At 49.5% G+C, this 21,376-nt stretch overlaps 1 protein-coding gene and 1 pseudogene across 1 annotated transcript in view; both read left to right on the forward strand.

The window, feature by feature from the left end:
• Window positions 1–21,376, forward strand: part of LOC135205010 (BLOC-2 complex member HPS3-like) — a 167,799-nt gene that overhangs the window by 73,703 nt on the left and 72,720 nt on the right.
• The window catches only part of LOC135205009 (mutS protein homolog 4-like), a 43,257-nt pseudogene that overhangs the window by 7,210 nt on the left and 14,671 nt on the right, over window positions 1–21,376 (forward strand).

Genomic DNA, 21,376 nt, shown 5'->3' on the forward strand with positions numbered 1-21,376 from the left:
CCGAGCGTATATTTTGGTTGGAAATGGTGTAGATGAAAATCGTAAGTAAGTGCTCTTTTTCATTTATATTTTTTTGACATGTATGCTCGTTGCCGAGCCAATGCGCTCGGCACGGAACTTATTCTGTATGGAAGTGGAATCGCAAGTACAGTATTCTTTTTCATTTTTCATATATTTATTTTTGATTGTAGCAATACTCATTTGTTCCGATCGTAATACAAAACCCTCGGTCCTTTAACAATAGGAAGGTAACTAGCGGCAGCTGGGACGGTCGTAAGCTTCGAACAAGGGGAGAACGGAAGGTAGTTAACTGCTTGTCCGATCGTGCGCGCGCCCGAGAGGTGAAGAATCACTTTTGCTTTTCGGCCGCGGGTGTGAAGGACGTGTTCGTCATCGCTCTCTGCCCGCTTCATCGTTGTATGCTTTGTTTATATTGTGTTTTTCTACTAATGGTTTGGTTTGACTTGAAAAATGAAACTGTAAGTACACTGTTTCATTTCATTACTTAATTATGAATCAACATGGAGCTATCGCCGTAGAGACGGCGATTTCCGCTCTTTTCATGAATGAACGCCCTTGAATTATGTCTCGGTGCCGATGGCGGGCGCACTAGCGCCGAGTCATGTATTTTGGGCGAAAGTGTGTAATTGAAAGATGTAAGTACTCTTTTTCATTATATTTTTGCCCTGTGCGTTCGTTGCCGAGAGCTTGATTGCGCTCGGCAAGAGCCTCTTATTTTGTATGAATAGAATGCAATGAAAGTGGATTCGCATGCAGTTTCTTTTCATTTTCATTTATTAATTGCATCAAATTTAATTTTTGGATCAATTTCCGCTCTTACCCGGGAATTAATCCTTACGATTTATTGCTGTGAAAGTGAAAATAGCAAGTGCAGTATTGTTCATTTTCATATATTTATTTGTGATAGCATCATATTATTATGGATCAAGTTTCCGCTCTTATTGGGAATTGATTTTTCCCTCTTTAAGTTCTATGAAGTGAATCGCAAGTGCAGTATTCTGTTCATTTTCATATTACTTTTCACTGCTGTGCGGGGTAGGGGAAGCGAAGGTCTGCCAGGAAGTCGTCGGAAAGCTCTCCCGCGACTCCCTTGGTATCCGATTCTTCGTCTTCTTTCCTGCCCCCCCGCTCAGCTTCTCGTATTTTGTTTTTGGGATCTTCCTTCCGTTCGGGGTGGGGCATGTCTCCCCCCCCGTGCGCGACGGAACCCCTCTTACTAATCTGTCTGTGCTACCGCAGGTGCTACAATCCGTGGGAGCGACCTTGGACAGGTATGGACCACTGCGGCGCAGGGCGTGCCCTAGCATCCACGATCTGCTGCAGAGTCTAGCGAGGTCTGGGGCGGTGACCTTGGAGTGGTCTCCACTACAACCTTCACGGCCGCTTATGCTGCTTCCCCCCGCTGGTCTATACTCCCCATGCTGTGTCGGTGACGCCGTCTGCCGCTTCTAGGGCCGGTCGCCGCCGTACCGAGGAGGGGTATGCCGCCGCCGCCTGTGTTTTCTTCGTGTTGCCTGCCCCAGACTTCCGCTGTTCCAGCAGCTCGCCCCTGGACCGACCGCCAGTACCACGCTGGCTGCCGATGATTCTACGAGGCGATGGCTGGGCCTGCCGTACCTGTCGCTGATGTGGTTCCCGCTACTGGCTTGGCTGTCCCTTCGGTGTTTACCGCTGCCGCTGTTCCTGCCGCTCCTGAGCTGGTTGCTGTTCCTGTCGCTCCTGGTTCCTGCGCCTGTCCATGCTGGTCCTGCCCATGGTGTGTCTTCCCCAGTCCCCAGGTCCTTCCGGACAGGTGCAGTCGGGCCGTGTTGCTTCGGCAATAGGACCCGACTCTGGCCTGGATGGAGGACCTGACGACTGTCCTGCGTGAGCTGACGAAGAAGAGGAAGGTGTCATCTTCGTCTTCGTCTGTTGCTGCCTCTTCCCCTTCGAATTCTAAGGCCCATAAGCCGAAGAAGAAGAAGGCTGCCTCCCCCCCCTAAGAAGTCTCCTTCGGGAACTTCTAAGTCCCAGGGCCGTCCCACCTCGGTGGGACGGGGGGTCCTTCTGCTGGTCCTCCTGCTCCTTCGGGAGCGGGGCCCGTCTTCCCCCCTTCCGTAAGGAAGAGGATAGACGGGGGACCAGAGGAGTATCGGTTAGCTCTGGTAACTTCCTCGCCTGGTGCTAGCGGCGATTGCCGCTACGCCAGGTTCCGCTCGGTCTCTCGTTCGCGGGAGATCCCGAGTGTACGCTCTCCCTCGGGAGACCGCATCCAAGTTTCGGCGCCAGAGTTCGCTCGGCGCCAAGACCACGGCACGGAGCAGAAGGCTGGCGAGAACCGCTCAGGTGACTCTCGCCAGGCCAGCGGCCGCTCTCGCAGCGACCAGCTGGTAACCGGGTTTTTGTTATTCCCCCTAAGAAGACTCCTTCGGGAACTTCGAAGGGCTCGTCACATTCCGGTGTGACGGGGGGTGGTTCTTCTGCTGGTCCTCCTGTTCCTTCGGGAACGGGGCCCGTCTCCCCTCTGAGAAGAAGAAGAAGACGGGGACCAAGGGTGTGCTGGCTACCGCTGGTACACCCAGCCTGGTCTTGGCAGCTCTGCTGCTAAGCCAGGTACCGGCTCGGTTTCTCGTCCGCGAGAAGTTCCGAGTGTACGATCTCCTTCGGGTGACCGTGCAGCCAAAGTTAAGACGGCCTGAGTTCGCTCAGCGTCATGACCGAGGCACGGAGCAGAAGACTGTCGAGAGCCGCTCAGGTGACTCTCGCCAGGCCAGCGGCCGCTCTCGCAGCGACCAGCCGGTACCTCGGTTTTTTGGACGTGACGGTCTCTGACCGGCCACGGGTGGAGGCTGGGAAGAGGTCCCCAGGTCCCCTCGACCGACGGTACCAGCTCGGCTGGTACCAGCGGTTTGACGTGCCGCGAGGACACTCACCGGTCTCACGGCGAAAGCGAGCTCTGCAGGTCACCTGACCGCCGCTCCCACAGGGACCGGGCGGATACGGTGACCAGCAGCAGCTCGTCTGACGCACAGGACCGGGGTCGACGTGCTCAGTCGAGCCGCTCGCCACAGATCGATCCCCACCGCGTGGGTTGGTGATCGGCTGCAGCCCCCCACAGTACGCTGGTCCTGCCAGCGAGCGGGGGGGGGAGAGCGTCATGGTCTGTCTCTCCACTACCTTCAACTTCCTCGGGCTACACCGGGAAGAGCGAGGTAGCTAGGAGTGATCGTGAGAGGTGCGCCGCTCACGATCCCGTCACGACGCCGCACGTGCCATGTATGGTCTTAGGACCAACCAGGACGTACGCGCAAGTGATTGGAGGCGGACGTCAGGGGGAGAGTGGGTAGCGTCAGTTCTGTCTCTCCGATACCATCTTCAACTTCCTCGGCATACGCCAGGAAGAGCGAGGTATATAGGAGTGATCGTGAGAGAGCGCGCGCTCACGATCCCGTCACGACGCCGCACGTGCCAGGTTGGTCTTAGGACCAACCAGGACGTACGCGCAAGTGATTGGAGGCAACGTCAGGATCTGTTGCTGGTCCTTCTTCTGAAGGAGGAGGGTCCTGGGAGCTGCTCTTGTTGGAGGGACTGGACGGTCCTACTCCTCAAGACGCTGTAACTTCCGAGATTCAGAGTAACTTTACCCAGGTTATTGCACTGATTCGTCAGCACAACGACCGGGGGAAGGATCGCCGCTCCCACCAGCAGAGCCCATGTCTTGCTCGAGCTCAGTCGGTTTTGGGGCCCGAGAGGGAACCCAAACCGACGGTGGGTATGCCGCGATCGGAGCTTGCCGATTCTGTCTTGAACCAGTCTCTCTCGTCTCCGGACAAGAAGGCTCTCTCAGTTCTGGCCGGTCGATCAAGCTACTTCCACCTCCTCTACTGCGACAGCGGCGTTTCTACGTGTCTTCGGGACACCGTATTTAAATACTCCTTCGGTCCTCCTGAGAGGTTTCGACCTCGACGAGGACTGGAATGAGTCGGAGGACGGTATCGGCTCTCTCCTGTCAGGTGTCGATCAGCCCCACCCAGACGACGTTCACAGTGGCGGCAGACCCTTACCTACAGTGAGAGTTCGTAACCCTCCTCGGGGGAAAACGTTTTCTCCTGACGATACGTTTTCCCAGACTCTGAGAGGCCATCGCCGCAAGGCGATGGCTGCTCCTACTCTTCTCCAACTGCTAGTTCCACTGGGAAGGCGAGCGAGTATCCAATTCCTCCCCCATTCCCTCTCTCCTTACGGCTTACGAGGGAAAGGGGAAGGATCCTACAGAGATTTCTCTGTAGGATCCCACGTTGGGGGACTGCGCTACCAGGGTGACCTTCGGGTCCTACCTGACGTAAGCCCCGGTCGTTGAGGAGGGATCCTGCCCCATTCTCGATTTCTACGGGAATCGAGAGGACCACCAGCCGATATCGTTTGACGAACTCGGTGGGGGTTTCGCAGACTGCTTAGAATTCTACGGAATTTCTAGCGCATTCAGAGTGAGAGTTTCTTACGATCTCCAAACACTTAGGCGAGACCACGGTCCAAAGTGAGCGAGACGAGAATCCCCGATATGTTACACGATAATCGGGAACCTCGCCTATGCTCGAATTCCTGGAATTTCTAGCATTAGGAAGAAGACTGCTGCTGAAAGAAGACTATCTCACAGTAGGCGACCAACCTGGAATAGAGAAGAACGGACGGGAATATCCAGTTTGGCTTGAACTATCGTCTTAGTATTCTGTTCACCATTGAAGCTTTCCTTCGAGGAAGACTTCTCCTTCACTCTCTTTAATAAAGAACGAAGGTGGTCGATCTCCAATCCTTATTTTGTTTTCTTGAAGGAAAGAATTTAGGATGGAGATCGTTGTCAGAATCCTACAAAATATACTACGTATATTAAAACCTCGCGACATGATTCTGCTAAGCAGTGAATGGTCGAGGGGTAGGCGCATATCCTGGTTATTTTACGGATTGCGACTGAGACGAAAAGTATTCTAATTGAACTGCAACCGGGTTGCCTGCAACCTCCCAGGAGTTTCCAGTTTCAATTTTATATACTTATGGGTGTTGTCACAACAACACCATTTAAGCTTTTATATTTACCGAAATTCGTTTCGCTTAAATATAATGCTCGAGCATATCTTTTATGCTCGGTGGTTCTAGCCGAAACGCATTCCTTCGTGGAAAGGATTACTTGGCAACTCAGGATGACGAGTCAGCGACAGCTACTGCGTATTGAATTGCCCAGAGGCATTTCAGTATCAGCTGCCGCTTTGAGATAGACGGTTGTTTATGTCTTTCTCACCTGTTTTGATTGAATAACAACCGTATTCTCTGCCCAAACAATCACGGACTTAAGTCTCTGATTAACGGGGATTCTCGCATACATGAATGACCATCTACTGCTGAGAAACGCTAGTATTCATCGTCTTCGGTATTGCGAGAATTTTAAACAGAGATATCTATTCGACTCTCATCTTTCTGTTTACCGCACGGTAACAGAATTCTGTAATAGTCTCTTGCTGCATCGTATCCCGATAATGCGAATGATTTTTTGCGGAATCTGAGTTTGTCCTCAAAAATATCTTGTTATTCGGAGGTGTACAATTGTTCATTGTTCACCCCGGATTAGCAGATGTATTGAAAGACATCGCCTACTCCCACACCTGCCAGCTCTACTTCCAAACGTTCAGACCATGAAGAAGCAGTTCTTCAAGCGGCTCTCCCCTGTGTTTCATTACTGAATAACGCCCCGCTTTCATTGCACAACGAACAGCAATGAAATGGCGGTTAGCGTCAGTCATTTGTAAGCACAGGTTTAGAATCTTGAGATTCCTTCTCTCGATTCAGCTGGAAGACGTAGGTTGCATTCATTGCCTACCTTCGTCTTCAACGTCACATAGTGTTGTTTCTCCTTAAGCTGAGATTCAACGTCTATGAGATTTTTTTGCCATCAGGGACCTCGGTCTTTTGAAGGCAATTGACTTTCGCCTTTGAGCTTATGCATTAAGAGAATCATCGCCGCGCCGTCCGGCATCGGTGACTAACAAATATTTTATTGTTTGGTCTCTCAGCATAACGCTTTAAAGGGCGAAGGTCACGTGACTTACCCGGATGCTTGGACAACTTGCCTCTACTGATTCCGAACCAGTCAGTCGGCAGCTGTCAGAGCGCCGAGTCAGTTACGAACTATGCTGTGGACTTAGTTCGGTTGTTCCAGAGCAATCATTACTTCGTCTTAATAGCTTGTCAGTATGAGTACTGTACATAACCAAAGTCGAGAAGAGGGATAGGTCATACGACTATTCCCTTCTTTTCGTCTTAGGTAACTGCATGACTTCTCTTGAGAAGTCAAGCACAAAGGGATGGGGATTTGTGACGCTCGATTTTCGTACCGATCTTCGTAGCGAAGACTCAGAACCTTCGGTAAACTGACGATTGGTTCGAGTCCTTCACAATACCCTCCCTAATGGACTTCACCGCCTCCGATACGAAGGCTATGCTGCTTTGTCCTGTGAAGGTGCGACGGAGCTTGTCTGAAGAAACTCGACACCCAGGATGAGTGTGGACGCCTCTTCATCATTCTCTCGCGTTCCGCAAGAACTTCTCCGTGGCGCAGGTAATGAAGGCAGGCGCCTGGTCCAACCGGACCGCATGCACCTCCTTCTACCATTCAGGATATTGCCCACAGTTCCTTGGATCTTTTTCCTTAGGAACCGTGGTGGTTGCTCAAACACGTTGTGTAGTTAACCCAGACCCTCGCAGGCTGAACAGCATCGAGTCCTGGTGTGACCGTAAGAATGGATGAGGAATGAGAGTGTGACTGGCTCCTCATCCCATCTTCTTCCTACCTTTGGGTAGAGGGACACGGTCGTCACCCTGCTGGGTAAGGACGAGATGCAGGTGAGCTACTCAATAGAGCACCATCCTATCCCTTTCAGTAGGGATAGGAGTAAATATCCACCACTTCCTCCAACAAGGGGGAGGAAGTGGATGCCAAATTGAGACAAACCCATCATTTTATGATTGTCTCTTGCAAACAGGAACAAGTTCTTGCTTGCTGGTACGAAGAGATACGCTTGCCTCTCTCTTAGTACTTGGCCCAGAGGTTCGACCAATTGATCCTGCGGTGCACACCCGATGAATCGGACAGAGGTTTGGATCCCTCCCTTGCTCTTACGACCAGGGAGGCACTCCAGGGTTGGACGAACACCAGTCTGTTCACCAAAAAGACTCAGATTCCTCCCACCAAGAAGTGAGTCTTCCTATTGTTAAAGGACCGAGGGTTTGTATTACGTATCGGAACAAATGACAATTTGTCGAAAATTGCATTTTTCCTAACTATACAAACCTGAGGTCCTTTACAATATAGTCCCACCATCATGCCACCCCTCACTCTGCAACTTTTTTGCATGGGCCTAAAGCAAAAGTGATTCTTCACCTCTCGGGCTTCGCGCGCCACGATCGGACAAGCAGTTAACTACCGTTCTCCCCTTGTTCGAAGCTTACGACCGTCCCAGCTGCCGCTAGTTACCTTCCTATTGTTAAAGGACCTCAGGTTTGTATAGTTAGGAAAAATGCAATTTTCGACAAATTGTCATTTTGGATCAGTTTCCGAGCTTACCCGGAAATTGATCCTTTCCCCTTTTTATTTGAATGAAGTGAAATCGCAAGTGCAGTTCTTTTTCATTTTCATTTTTATTTTATTAGATTGCATGGTTTACTGGGGTCAATGTTTCCGCTATTTCCAAGGGAATTGATCCTTCCCCTTTTTATTTGTATGAAGTGAAATCGCAAGCGCAGTATTCTTTTTCATTTTCATATATATTTGATTGCATCAATTCATTATGGATCAAGGTTTCCATAAACCTTGATCCATAAAGGTAAAGGAATGGATCCTTTTACCCTTGCGCTCGGTACCGAGGGCGAAAATGCGCTCGATCCGAGCCTTATTCATTGTAAAGTGAATCGTAATGCAAGATTCTTTTCATTTTATTCCTTTTATTATTGATTGCATCAATATTTATTTGGTTCAAGTTCCGCTCAGTCAGGGAATTGATCCTTATGCCTTGCATTCGGGCGAGGGCACGATTGCTCTCGGGCTCTTATATTATTGTTGGGTACATGGGTGCTGTGTGGGGGTGGGGAACGAGAACCCCCCCCCCGCTCAGCTCCCACAGATGGCCCTTCCCCTTGGGGGGGGGGAGGTTATCGGCGTTCTTCTCCTCGCCCGATCCGTCGAGCGCGGGGGAGGGCGCTCGGTGCCCGATGTACAATTGTATTCGGGGTCTTCCACTCGTTCGGAGAGGGCTCACCCCCCCGCGCGAGGGGACTTCCCCCCCACTAATCGCTACTACTGTTATTTCCGCAGGTTGCTACTGCCACGAGGGTGGACCTTGGTGAGGTATGTGGCGTCCTTCCATTTGCAGGGCGTGCTAGTGTCCAGGGGACTGCGGTTCTATGTCTGGGCCTACTGCGGTCACCCATGGAGTGGTGACCACGCTCCAGGTGACGACGTCCCTCCTCACCTGGTGTTACTCACCTCACGTGGTAACAGTCTTGCCTACAGCCGCTGTGAAGTGCCGTTCGCCGTACCGAGAGGGGGGCGTGCCGCCGCCCGCTCGTGGTTGCCGCGCTGCAGCGACCACACTTCCGCTGCCCACTAGAGGATCGGGCTGACTGCCGGGCGACCAGGGATGTAACCTTGCCGCGACCAGGATGTTGCTGGCTGCTGCTCCACTTCCTGTGGTTGCGCCTGCCGTACCTGCCGATTCTGGGCTGACTGTCCATGCAGTTGCTGCGCTGGCTGTCCCTGCCGTTGCTGCGCGGCTGTCCTGCCGTTGCTGCGCTGGCTGTCCCTACCGATGCTGTGCTGGCTGTGCCTGCTGTTCCTGAGATGCCCATACCTGCTGACGTCGTCCCCCTGTTCGTGGTGGTCGGTACTACCCCAGACTTTGGTCTGTCTGTACAGGTGCGTCCGGGCCCTGTGGCTTCGGCTACAGCAGCCCGGCTCCGCCCTGGATAGCAGATCTTACGTCTGTCCTGAGGAAGCTGAACGAAGAAGAGGAGGAAGGTGTCGTCGTCGTTGTCTTCATCTTCTTCATCGTCGTCGGCTGCCGCCTCTTCCCCTTCGACTTCTAAGGCTTACAGCCGAGGAAGAAGAAGGTTGCCTCCTCCCTCCTAAGAAGTCTCCCTCGGGTAGCTTCTCGGGACCCGTCTTACCTCGGTGGGACGGGAGGGTTTCTTCCGCTGGTCCTCCTGCTCCTTCGGGAGCGGGGCCCATCTCTTCTTCCGCAAGAAGAAGACTACGGGGACCAGATGGGTACCGGCTAACACCGGTACTTCCTCGCCTGGTGTCAGTGGTTCTGCCACTGCATCAGGGTCCGTCTCGGCCTTCTCGTTCGCGGGAGGTACCGAGTGTACGGTCGCCTACCAGCGACAGTGCAGCAGGAACCAGACCTCTGAGTCCGCTCAGCGTCAGGTTCACGGCACGGGGCGGAAAAGACTGGTGATAGCGCTCACGTGACTCTCACAGACCAGCTCTCACTCTCGCGGCGAACAGCTGGCTACCCGGGGACGTGACGGTCCACGACCGGCACGGGCTGAGGCTGGGAAGAGGTCCTCCCGTTCGCCGGTGCCAGCCACGGCTGGAACCAGCGACGTGACGTGCCGTGAGGACAAGCACCGGTCTCACTGTGACAGTGGAGCCTGCAGGGTCGCCTGACCGTCGCTCTCACAGAGAGCGATCGGGTACGGCAACCAGCACCAGCTCTTCTGACACTCGAGATCGGGGCCGCTGTGCTCAGTCCAGCCGTTCTCCACAGCGAGACGGTTCGACCAGGCCTGCAGTCGATTGCCACCGCGGGTTGACGATCGCCTGCAGCCCTCCAAGCCTGCTGGTTCTGCCAGCGAGCGAGGAGGGAGCGTCAGGTCTGCCTCTCCCGTACCTTCAACCTCCTCGGTTACACCGGGAGGAGCGAGGTATTGAAGAGTGATCGTGAGGGGTGCGCCCCTCATGATCCCACCACGACACCCTACGTGCCAGGCACGGTTCTTGGACCGGCCAGGACGTATGCGCAAGTGGATGGAGAAGACCGAGAGGGCTGTCGCTGTTCCCCCTTCTTAGGAGGAAGGTTCTCGGAATATGCTCTTGTTCGAAGGGCTTAACGGTCCCACTCTGCAAGATGCATGTGACTTCCGAGATCCAGAGGAACTTTGACCGAGGTTATGGCGCTGATTCGTCAGCACAACGACCTCGGGGAAGGATCGCCGCTCCCACCAGCAGAGCCACGTCTCGGCTCGAGTCGTTTTGGGGCCCGAGAGGGAAACCCAAATCGACGGTGGGCCTGCCGCGATCGGAGCTTGCCGACTGTGTTGAACCAGGTAGTCTCTCGTCTCCGGACAAGAAGGCTCTCTCAGTTCTGGCCGGTCGAACAAGCTACTTCACCTCCTCTACTGCGACAGAGGCGTTTCTACGTGTCTTCGGACACCGTATTTGAATACCCCTTCGGCCTCCTGAGGTTTCGACCTCGACGAGGACTGGAATGAGTCGGAGGACGGTATCGGCTCTCTCCGTCAGGTGTCGATCAGCCCCACCCAGACGACGTTCACAGTGGCGGCAGACCCTTACTACAGTATGATTCGTAACCCTACCCTCCTCGGGAAAACTTTTTTCTCCTGACGATATTTTTCCCAGGCTCTGAGAGGCCATCGCCGTAAGGCTGATGGCTGCTCCTTTTCTTCTCCAACTGCTAGTTCCGCTGGGAAGGCGAGCCAGTATCCAATTCCTCCCCCATTCCCTTTCTCCTTACGGCTACGAGGGAAAGGGGAGGGATCCTACAGAGATTTCTCGGTAAGATCCACGTTAGGGGCTGCGCTACCGGGGGGACCTTCGGGTCCTACCTGACGTAAGCCCGGTCGTTGAGGAGGGATCCTGCCCCTTTCTCGATTCCTACGGAATCGAGAGGACCACCACCAGCCGATATCGTTTGACGAATTCGGTGGGGGTGGGGGGTTCGCAGAGTGCTTAGAATTCTACGGAATTTCTAGCGCACTCAGAGTGTCGAGTTTTTTACGATCTCCAAACACTTAGGCGAGACCACGGTCCAAAGTGAGCGAGAATCCCCGATAATTGTTACAACGATAATCGGGAACCTCGCTTATGCTCGAATTCCTGTAATTTCTAGCATTGGAAGAAGGACTGCTGCTGAAAGAAAGAGTATCTCACAGTAGGCGTTTAAACCTGGAATAGAGAAGAACGGACGGGAACTTCAGTTTGTCTTGAACTATCGTCTTCGGTATTCTGTTCACCATTGAAGCTTTCCTTTGGGAAAGACTTCTCCTTCACTCTCTTGACTAGAGAACGAAGGCGGTCGATCTCCAATCCTTATTCTCATTCCTCGAGGGGAAAAGAATTTAGGATGGAGGTTGTGGTACAGAACCTACAAATATACTACGTATATTACCCTCGCGACATGATTCTTTTAACAGTTGAATTGTCCGGGGGGTAGGCGCATACCGTAGTTAACTCTACGGTTTGTGACCGAGACGAATTGTATCTTAATTGAACTGCAACTCGGGGTTGCCTGCAACCTCCCAGCAGTTATCAGTTTCGATTTTGTATTTACCGAAATCCGTTTCGGTTAAATATAATTGCTCGAGTGTATTCTTTATGCTCGATGGTTCTAGCCGAACGCATTCCTTCGTGGAATAATGGATTACCTGGCAACTCAGGATGACGAGCACCGAGAGCTACTGCGTATTGACTGCCTGATAGCGGCTCAGTATCAGCTAGGTCTCGGAGATACACGGTCGGTTACGTCTCTCTCTCCCCTGGTTTGATTGACTACCGAACCGTATCTCTGCCCAACATTCATCGACTTAGGTCTCTGATTAACGGGGATTCTCGCAATAATGAAGGACCATTCTACTGCTGTGACGCTCGATTTCATCGCCTTCGACATTGCGAGAATTTTCAACAGAGATATCTCTTGGACTCTTTCATCTTTCTGTTTACCGCACGTAACAGAAGTCTGTACTAGTCAACCGCTGCATCGCACCGCGATAATGCGAATGATTTTTGCAGACATCTGAGTTTGTCTTCAAAATATCTCGTATTCGTAGGTGTGCAATTATTCATTGCTCGCCCCGAATTAACAGATATGTCAGAAGACATCGCCTACTCTCCGACCTGACAGCTCTACTTCCAAATGTTCAGCCCATGAGAAGCAGTTCTTCAGGCAGTATTTCCCTGTCTTCATTACTGAAAAGCGCTCCGCTTTTATTGCAACTACGATCCTCACCGGACAGCAATGAATAGCGGTTAGCGTTCTCAGTCTTTGTAGCACAGGTTCAGAATCTTGAGAATCCTTCTCTCGGTTCAGCTGTGAAGACGTAGGTTGCATTTTCTGTACACCTTCGTCTTCAACGACACATAGTGTTGTTTCTCCTTAGCCGAGAATCAACTATACTATGAGATATCTTGCCATCAGGGACCTCGGTCTCTAGAAGGCAATTGACTTTCGCCTGTTGGGCACATGCCTTAAGAGAGTCATCACCTTGCCTTCTGGCATCGGTGACGAACAAATTATTTGTTTAGTCTCTTGGCATAACCCTTTTAAGGCGAAGGTCACGTGACTTGCTCGGGTGCTTGGACAACTTGCCTCCTACCGAACGCAGTCAGTCGGCAGCTGTCAGAGCGCCCAAGTCTGTTACGAACTTCGCTGTGGACTTAGTTCGGTTGTTCCATAACAATCTTTTCTTCGTCCTAACGGCTTGTCACAGTACCCATACCATCGACACCCACCATTGAGTGTCGGTGTCCTATCCACTACCGAGAACAACAACTTCGCTGCAGACGGATAGACCAGTATGGGTACAGGAACATCACCGAAGTCGAGAAGAGGGATAGGTCATACGACCATTTCCCTTCTTTTCCTCTGAGGTAATTGCATGACTTTTCCTGCGAAGTCAAGCATCCAGGGGATGGGGATTCGTGACGCTCGGATTTCGTAACGAATTCGTAGCGAAGACTCTGAACCCTTCGGTTCCTGACGATCGGTTAGAGTCCTTCACAATCCCCTCCCTAATGGACTTCACCGCCTTCGATGCGAAGGAGATGCTGCTTTGTCCTGTGAAAGCGCGACCGCGCTTCTGAAGAAACTCGACATCCCAGGCTGAGTGTTGAAGACTCTTCGTCAGCACCAAGATGACCTAGAAGTACACTCCCTCGAGGTTACACAACGAAAAACCTTTTTCTCCGTGGCGCAGGTACTGAAGGCAGGGGTCTGGTACAAACCAGACCACCGGCACCTCCTTCTACCTTTTGGATATTGCCCACAGGTCCTTGGATCGTTTTCCTTAGGACCCGTGGTGGCTGCTCAACACGTTGTCTAGCTAACCCAGACCCTAGCAGGCTGAACAGCATCGAGTCCTGGTGTGACTGTAAGAATAGATAAGTGAATGAGAGAGTGACTGGCTTCTCTTCCTATCTTTTTCTCCCCCTCTACCTGTGGGTAGAGGGATACGGTCATCACCTTGCTGGATAATAAGGACGATGATGCCGTGAGCTACTCGAAAGAGCCCCATCCTATCCCTTTCACTAGGGATGGGAGCGAATATCCACCACTTCCTCCTACAAGGGGGGGGAAGTGGATGCCAACAAGAGACAAACCATAACTTTATGTTGCCTCTTGCAAATAGGAACTTGTTCTTGTTTGCTGGTACGAAGAGATACGCTTGCCTCTCTCTTAGTACTTGGTCCAGAGGTCTGACCATTGATCCTGCGGTGCACACCCCGATCAATCGGACAGAGGCTTGGATCCCTCCTCGCTCTTACGACCAGGGAGGCATTCCAAGGTTGGGCGAACACCAGTCTGTTCACAAAAGACTCAGATTCCTCCCACCAAAGAAGTGAGTCTTCCTATTGTAAAAGGACCGAAGGTTTGTATGCCGTGTCGGAACAAATGACAATTTGTCCAAAATTGCATTTTTCCTAACTATACAAACCTGAGGTCCTTTTACACATAGCCCCACCTCATGCCACCCCTCACTCTGCAGTTTTTGCTTGGGCCAAAAGCAAAAGTGATTTGTTTACCTACCAGCGGACAAGCAGTTAACTACCGAACCCCTTGTTCGAAAGCTTACGACCTATCCAGCTGCCGCTAGTACCTTCCTATTGTAAAAGGACCTCAGGTTGATAGTTAGGAAAAATGCAATTTTGGACAAATTGTCATGTTTTAGGATGAAAAAATGTACAGCACTGTTTTGGTTTTATATCCTACTGTACTTCCATAGGTGTAAAGAGTACAGTAACTAATTTACAAACAATCCAACACCCAAAAGGCCATCTGGAACTGGACTCCTTTGTAAGTAGGGTGGTGCCTGTAATTTATGGAATTTACTTCTCAGATTAACCCTTTAGATCTCTTTCAACTGACTGACCTTTTTTATTCTAGGTCATCGTCGCTAGTACAGCTGTCCCAACAGACTTCAGAAGTCGATTAGGGGGAAGGGGTTTGGTTCAGGTTATCCAGGAGTGCATAACGGAGATAAGTGTGACGGCCATTCATCGGCGGTATTTCAGCGACACGAGGGGCCTGGCTATCGTGAAGCATCTGGCCTCGCCTGAATGTGCGTACATTGAGAGGCATATCTCAGCCAAGTAAGGGAGTATTAAGTTATCTAGTTAATTTAAGGAATGAAAACTACTTCACTTCTACAAAGGAGACTAGTTATACTTTCTATTAGACAATTTTAGATTCCATAGCGATAATATTTCAGGTACTATTGCCTAGCAGCTGTAGCAGCACTCATGAAATATGTGGAACACATTCAGCATGTTACCTATGCCCCTCGTAGTCTGCACGTATCTCTGTCATCGTCTGAGAGTACAATGTTCATTGGTAAGTAAAATCTCTCGAGCTTTAAAAACTGTGAGATTTATTTAATGTTAAAATTACAGAATTTGCTCTAGATACACAAGCAGATTTAGTCCTACAGTAATTGAAAAGTTAGCCTTTGTATACTGTATTATATAGTGCATTATTGCAGTATTGTCTTGCATTATTTTATTTAATGGTCAAGTTTGCTAACATAGTTTTACAGATTTGTTCTTGCACTTGTTCTTGACACAGTGTTGTTTAAAGTACTTTTTTGAGTTAGTACTTTGAACTAATATAAAATTGAATTGAAACATTAGTAAGGACAGATTTAGCTTAAGCTAGCCTGGATTTCTTGTGCATTCCCAAACAGATTACTCGTCTTGCCGCAAGCTGGAGCTAGTTCGAGGTTTGCGGGGAGGTTGGGAGAACTCTCTTTTTGGAGCCTTGCGGCACACTCGCACTCCTGGCGGAACGAGACTTTTACGGGCATCCCTCTTGCAGGTGATTGTGTAGGGTCTAAGGGAGTGTGTGATGTGTAAAGGACATATACTGTAGTCATTGTTAATAGTTTATAAATTCTCTTGTGAAGATATTTGTCAATTGGAAGCTTGCTTATGTTATTGACCTGTTTGGCTTGTTCTGTGATTGTATGTCCATTTGGTGAGTAGTGATAAAGGTGAATAAAGTGTGAAAGTTAAAATAATGGTTCTTTTCCGCAGCCCCATGCAGATTCCGCTACGATAATCTTGCGACACAATGCCTTGCAGTATTTAGTTGAGAATCTGGAGCTCTTCTCTACTCTTCAGGTTGTGTCTTGAGTGTTTTTCATGTACTTTGTCTGATCCATATACTAATACGTTTATATATATTCCATTTTTTAGTGGTATATTTTTCCAGAAGCTGGAAGATAGCTTGAGCTTAACTTGTTTGATGGTGAAAAAGGGAGAGAGGTTGGTAGAAGAAGTAGTAGGTATGAAAGTAGAATGACAAAAGTGTTCTGGAAAAAGGGGCAAAGTTGAAGACTAAATGTATATGATGCTAATATTTTGACTAGGTTACATGCATGTGTGATTATGAAACCTCTTTATTTGTGTTTTTGAATTTCAGAGCATTTTGGGTCGATTTCCTGACATACGACTGGCTGCTTTCAATGTGTGTTCAGCTCCCAAAAGGAGGTTTTTGTAAAAAATTGTGGGCAGTCAGTTTTATTTTCATCAAGGTTATGATTATATAACTTACATTTGGCACAGCATTGCTGATGTTACAAATTAGTTTCAGAATCCGTTCATATTGCCAACAAGAATGTAAATACAGAGAACGCATAGAATATGCAACAAACTTTTGCTAATTGATGGACATTTTAAACTTGTCACTATTTTTGAAGGACACAGAACAACGATGTGAGCTTAGGTTGAATTATGTCATCGCCCTGAAGAACACTTTGGAGTTGCTTGACCCATTGAGGATGCTTTAGAGGACGTTTCTGACCCTCTTTTGTCATCTGTGAAGGAGGTACGTATAAGTGGTGGTACGTATATGGTGTTTGAAATCTTGAATGTTTAGATTATATGATTACTTAAAGCAAAACTTCAGTGACTTTATAATAGAAATAGGTGTGGTAGATCCATTCCTCTAGGAAAGGATTCAAATGTGTAATTGTTCCAAGTTATTGCAAAATAATACTGATCTGCTGAGGTGCAGTTGTCATATATATATATATATATATATATATATATATATATATATATATATATATATATATATATATATATATATATATATATATATATGTATGTATGTATGTATGTATGTATGTATGTATGTATGTATGTATGTATGTATGTATGTATGTATGTATGTATGTATGTATGTATGTATGTATGTATGTATGTATGTATGTATGTATGTATGTGTTCATACACGAAACAAACCTTCGGTCTTAACATTAGGATTTACTAGCGCCAAGCTGGAAACCGGTAGAATTAAAATTACACTTGTGAGATCCAGGGACTAATGGCATCTATACCAGGTCACGGGGCATGTATACCCAGAATGCCCACTGCTACCTGTGACCCATCAGTTATTTTCCTACCGCCTTTAAGATAAGACGTGTTACTGTCTATCTCATTTAAAGCCGGTTTTTCAGTTTGCCCGTTCTTTATCCATTTTCATTTGTTATTTTTCATTCCTTTTCTTTCTCCAAGTGTGATCAGTGGTGTGGTAAGAGTGTATACGTGGTATGATGGAGATTTTGCCTCACATCGGATCGTCTACCGCTTCGAAGAGGAGACAAAGGAAATGCCCAGGAGTCAGTGGCTTCCCTTGTTCTAGGTTCCTAACTTCGGTGTCGACGGATCCTCATCCAACGTGTAGCAGGTGCAGGGAAAAACGTTATGTACGGTTTACTAATCCGTGTTCTGTTTGTCGCGGTTGGTCGGTGGAACAGGAAGAAGTTCATGGGAAAAAGCCAATACAAAAGAAAGGGGGGTGACGCCATCTTGGATGACCAAAACCTTACCGGCTTCTTTTGTATCGGTAATAAACCAGGCTGCTCCATATGTTTCTCCACCTGCTTTTGAATTGTCTCATACCCCTTCGGTTTCTCCTAGCGGTTCTGTATCGGAAACATCAGGAGGGGCCTTGGGTAAATTTTATGAAAATTTAATTTGCACTCATCCTTTGTTCCCAGCAAGTAGAGGGGGAGATCCGCCCATCTTTGTTCCAGGCTCCTGCTACTCAAGCGCATAGGTTAGATGGTACGTGGTCAGCGCATAGGCCTACAGGCGTACCAACCTTGGATGGTCTGCTTGCGCATTATATGACGTCAACGGTTCCAGCAGGGTCCGGCAGCGCTGAATGTTCCTCATCTCCCGGGCTTGCAATTTATGGGAATTAATGCCGCTGCTTCACCATCCCACTCAGTATTTACAGCGATGCAGAACGTGGGAGGTAGTTTGGCAGCAAACGTGCGGTTGCCAGCAGAAACCTCTCAGTCTCTCCCTACGAGAGGGATGACGTCACAACATACGTCCACACTCTGAGATGGCAGGCGTGATGACGTCACAGACCGATTCTCGGCCTTTTTCGCTGCACCCAGACGCTAATACGCCTTCTGACCCGTCAATGCAAACTGTAATGCAGAAATTACAGGATATAGAGGAGAGAATGAATAAGAGAGACAAAAAGAAAAAGTGTGATTCGACTTCTTCGTCTTCTTCCTCTAGTTCGGCGTCATCGCTAAGTCCGATAACGTCACGGCGAGCGCCAGTCAAGCGTTGGAGGAGGATTCGGGAGTTCCTAGCGGATCCTCGGGCCAAGAGGAGAAGAATCAATTCTTCCTCTTCTTCGGACCAAGACTGTCATTTCCAAGTTAGCAAGAAGGTCGGAAAATCAGTGGCTATTAAGCACAAGGTTGGCAGACGAAGCCGTTCGCAAGAGTCCGAACAAGCGAGAGAGGTGACGGCCGGCGAGCTAGCGGCCGAGGCGGAGTTGCCAGTTCGGATCGCAAAAACTGCGATACCTCTGGTAAAATCGACGTTGGCGGCGAAGGTGCAGCAGAGGATGGAATGCAGGTCCCAGTTTCGCCCGTAAGGCCGTTCAAAATACGTACGAAGGACGATAAGGCTCCTATTAAAAGTACGAAAAATAGAGAGTTGGCAACCTCGGCGGATACGTTCGTGGAAGGCAGTGTCCGTCTGGATAGAAGGCCGAGGCCGGGCTCGCCGACGCTCGAAAACGATGCCAATGCTAATAGAGATGAACTTACCTCTGTCTTAAGGGAGCCTTCATCTTGGAGATCTAGACGAGATTCTCGCTCTAGATCCGTGAGCAGAGAAAGAGTGAGACGTTCTCGTTCCCCTGCTGACTATCTGGGATCGAGCCAACAGCGGCCAGCAAAGACTCAAAGAGACCGCGGCCGTAGGGGCAGGCGGCCGTGGAATTCCGGGCCGTCTGTCAGAAGATAGAGGCGAGACAACATCTCTCGTGACGGAGAGTGGTACACTAGAGCCGGAGGAAGGAGAAAACCAAGAGTTTCTGGCCTTATTGATTTGATTCGTCAATTCAATAGCCTTTCGGAGAAGACAGAAACACCGGCCAGTATGCTTCCTCCTGGGAATTGACATGCGTTTGGACTAAAGAGGGATACCAAGGTGTCGTATGAATTGCCTTGTTCGAGTCATGCGGAATCGGTCTTGCAACGTAAACGTAAACAAAGATTGCAGGGAGGGATAATTCCTTAAGATCTAATAGATCATTTTTAAATTTATTCCCCCTCCAATGATAAAGCAAAGGAAATATTATACGACACCGAAGGTCCCTTTGCTGTCTAGACAAATGAACCCTAATGTTGTAAGGTTAAGGCCTGGATTAAGCTTGGATCAGGTTAAAATGGAGTGCCCTTCGATGACGTACCAAGAGGCTGCTACGTTAGAAGCAACAGCTTCTTCTGTCTTTCAGGCTGCGTCCTGGTTAGACCTTTGGTCAACAGCAGTGGCGAAAATTGCATCCTCGGAAGCAACAAGGAAAGTAGTGGATGAACCATTGTTCATTAGATTACTACAGTCAGGGTCCAAGGCGATTGCGTTCCTGACAAACGTAAGTGCCAATGTTTGGGCAAATATCCTGCTAATGAGGAGAGATGCAGCATTGGCTAGACTAAGCCACAATGTGGATTTGGAATCCCTGTTAGCAATGAGGAATGGGGATATCTTGGAATCGCAACTACTGTTGCCAGAGGTCATACTGGAAGAGGCGATAGATAGAAGAAGGATGGACACTAACGATAGGTTGGTGCAACAGGCAGTTTAGGAAAAACCTTCTAACAGTCAAACTACTCCTTTGGAGGGAAAGACAACAGCAGATGTCTCGAAAGAAGACAGTGAGCATAGCATCCCTAATAGAGTCACAGACCCTCTTCCCAAAGAGGATAACTCATCGGCCTTTCTTTACAATAGAAACACAGAGGAAGGGGGCAATAGGGGAAGAGGGAGAGGCTCAAGAAGATAGGATGGGCGCCTCCCATCACTTTTTTCCCGGCCACATCCAGGTAGGGGGGTTTGGCCTGGCAAATCACTGGAAGGTGTGGCAGGAACTAGGGGCAGAGCAGTGGGTGGTGGCATGTTCTCAGGATCGGGTATTTGATTCCGTTTGAGGTAACCCCGCCCCTGACAGATCAACCATTACCCCACGTCACTTATGCCCACATCTCAGAAGGCCACTGTTCTGCAGGACGAAGTGAAGAAGATGATGGAAAAGGAGCTGTGCAACAAGTATGCAGTCGACAAAAGGCTTCTACAGCAGGATTTTCCTGGTACCCAAGCCAACGGGGAGTGGAGGACAGTAAATAGACCTGTCAACGCTGAATCTGTTTATAAGGAAAACCACCAGTTTCAAGATACAAGCAGTCAGAATCGGAGACTTTATGCTGACAGTCGATCTAAAGGACGCATACTTTCAGATACCAGTCCATCAGTCTTCAAGGAAATTTCTCCGCTTCAGTCTTGCAGGGAAAGCTTTCGAGTTCAAGGTCCTGTGCTTCGGATTGACAACGTCTCCTCAAGTTTTTACAAGAGTGTTCACCCTCGTGTCGGGGTGGGCGCATGCTCAGGGGATCAGGCTAATAAGATATCTGGACGATTGGCCTGGTGATAGCAAAGTCCAGGGAGAAATTACTCGGGGACAGGGCGGCCCTCCTGCAGCTTTGTCACAGCCTAGGTATTGTGGTGAATCAGCAGAAGTCGCAGCTGGATCCAAGTCAACGTTTGGAATATCTGGGAATGGTGATAGACACAACACAAGCCAAAGTATTCCCGACAGACCAAAGAGTAGAGAAAATGCAAACAAGTGGTGAATGCCTTTCTGGGAAAGCAGACACAGCCCAGCAAGGACAGTGGCAGGTGGTGCTGGGAATCCTAACCTCCCTGGAGAAGCTAGTACCACAAGGAAGGCTAACACCTTCGGTCCCTACATGGAGGATGAAGGAGTTTTGGTCACCAACAGTAGATCACCCGTACGAGCAAATTCCCTTGTCGGCAGAAGTGAGGAAAGACTTGCTGTGGTGGGTGGACGACGACAATCTGACAGTGGGTGTCCCCCTTCAACAATCCTCCCCAGACCTCTTGCTGTTCTCGGATGCGTCACTAGAAGGCTGGGGAGCCCATATGGAGGAGTTGATGGTGTCAGCAAAATGGAGTTGCAAGGACAGAGAACTCCATATAAACGTGCTGGAGTTGAAAGCAGCTTCCTGGCTCTACAAGAATTCAGGGAGAGAGTAAAGGGACACTCAGTGGTATTGATGTCAGACAACACCACAGTAGTAGCTTATATAAACAAGCAAGGAGTCCTAGTTTCTTGGCAGTTACATGTGATGACAGTTCAACTTCACCAGTGGGCTATAGAAGAACCTGGTAGACATCAAGGCCAGGTATATTCCGGGAAAAAGAAACATAGTGGCCGACAAGTTGAGCCGCAGGGAATCAGATTCTGGGAACGGATTGTGGTCC

This window comes from Macrobrachium nipponense, chromosome 48, assembly GCF_015104395.2.
Source record: "Macrobrachium nipponense isolate FS-2020 chromosome 48, ASM1510439v2, whole genome shotgun sequence".
Classification (NCBI taxonomy): domain Eukaryota; kingdom Metazoa; phylum Arthropoda; class Malacostraca; order Decapoda; family Palaemonidae; genus Macrobrachium; species Macrobrachium nipponense.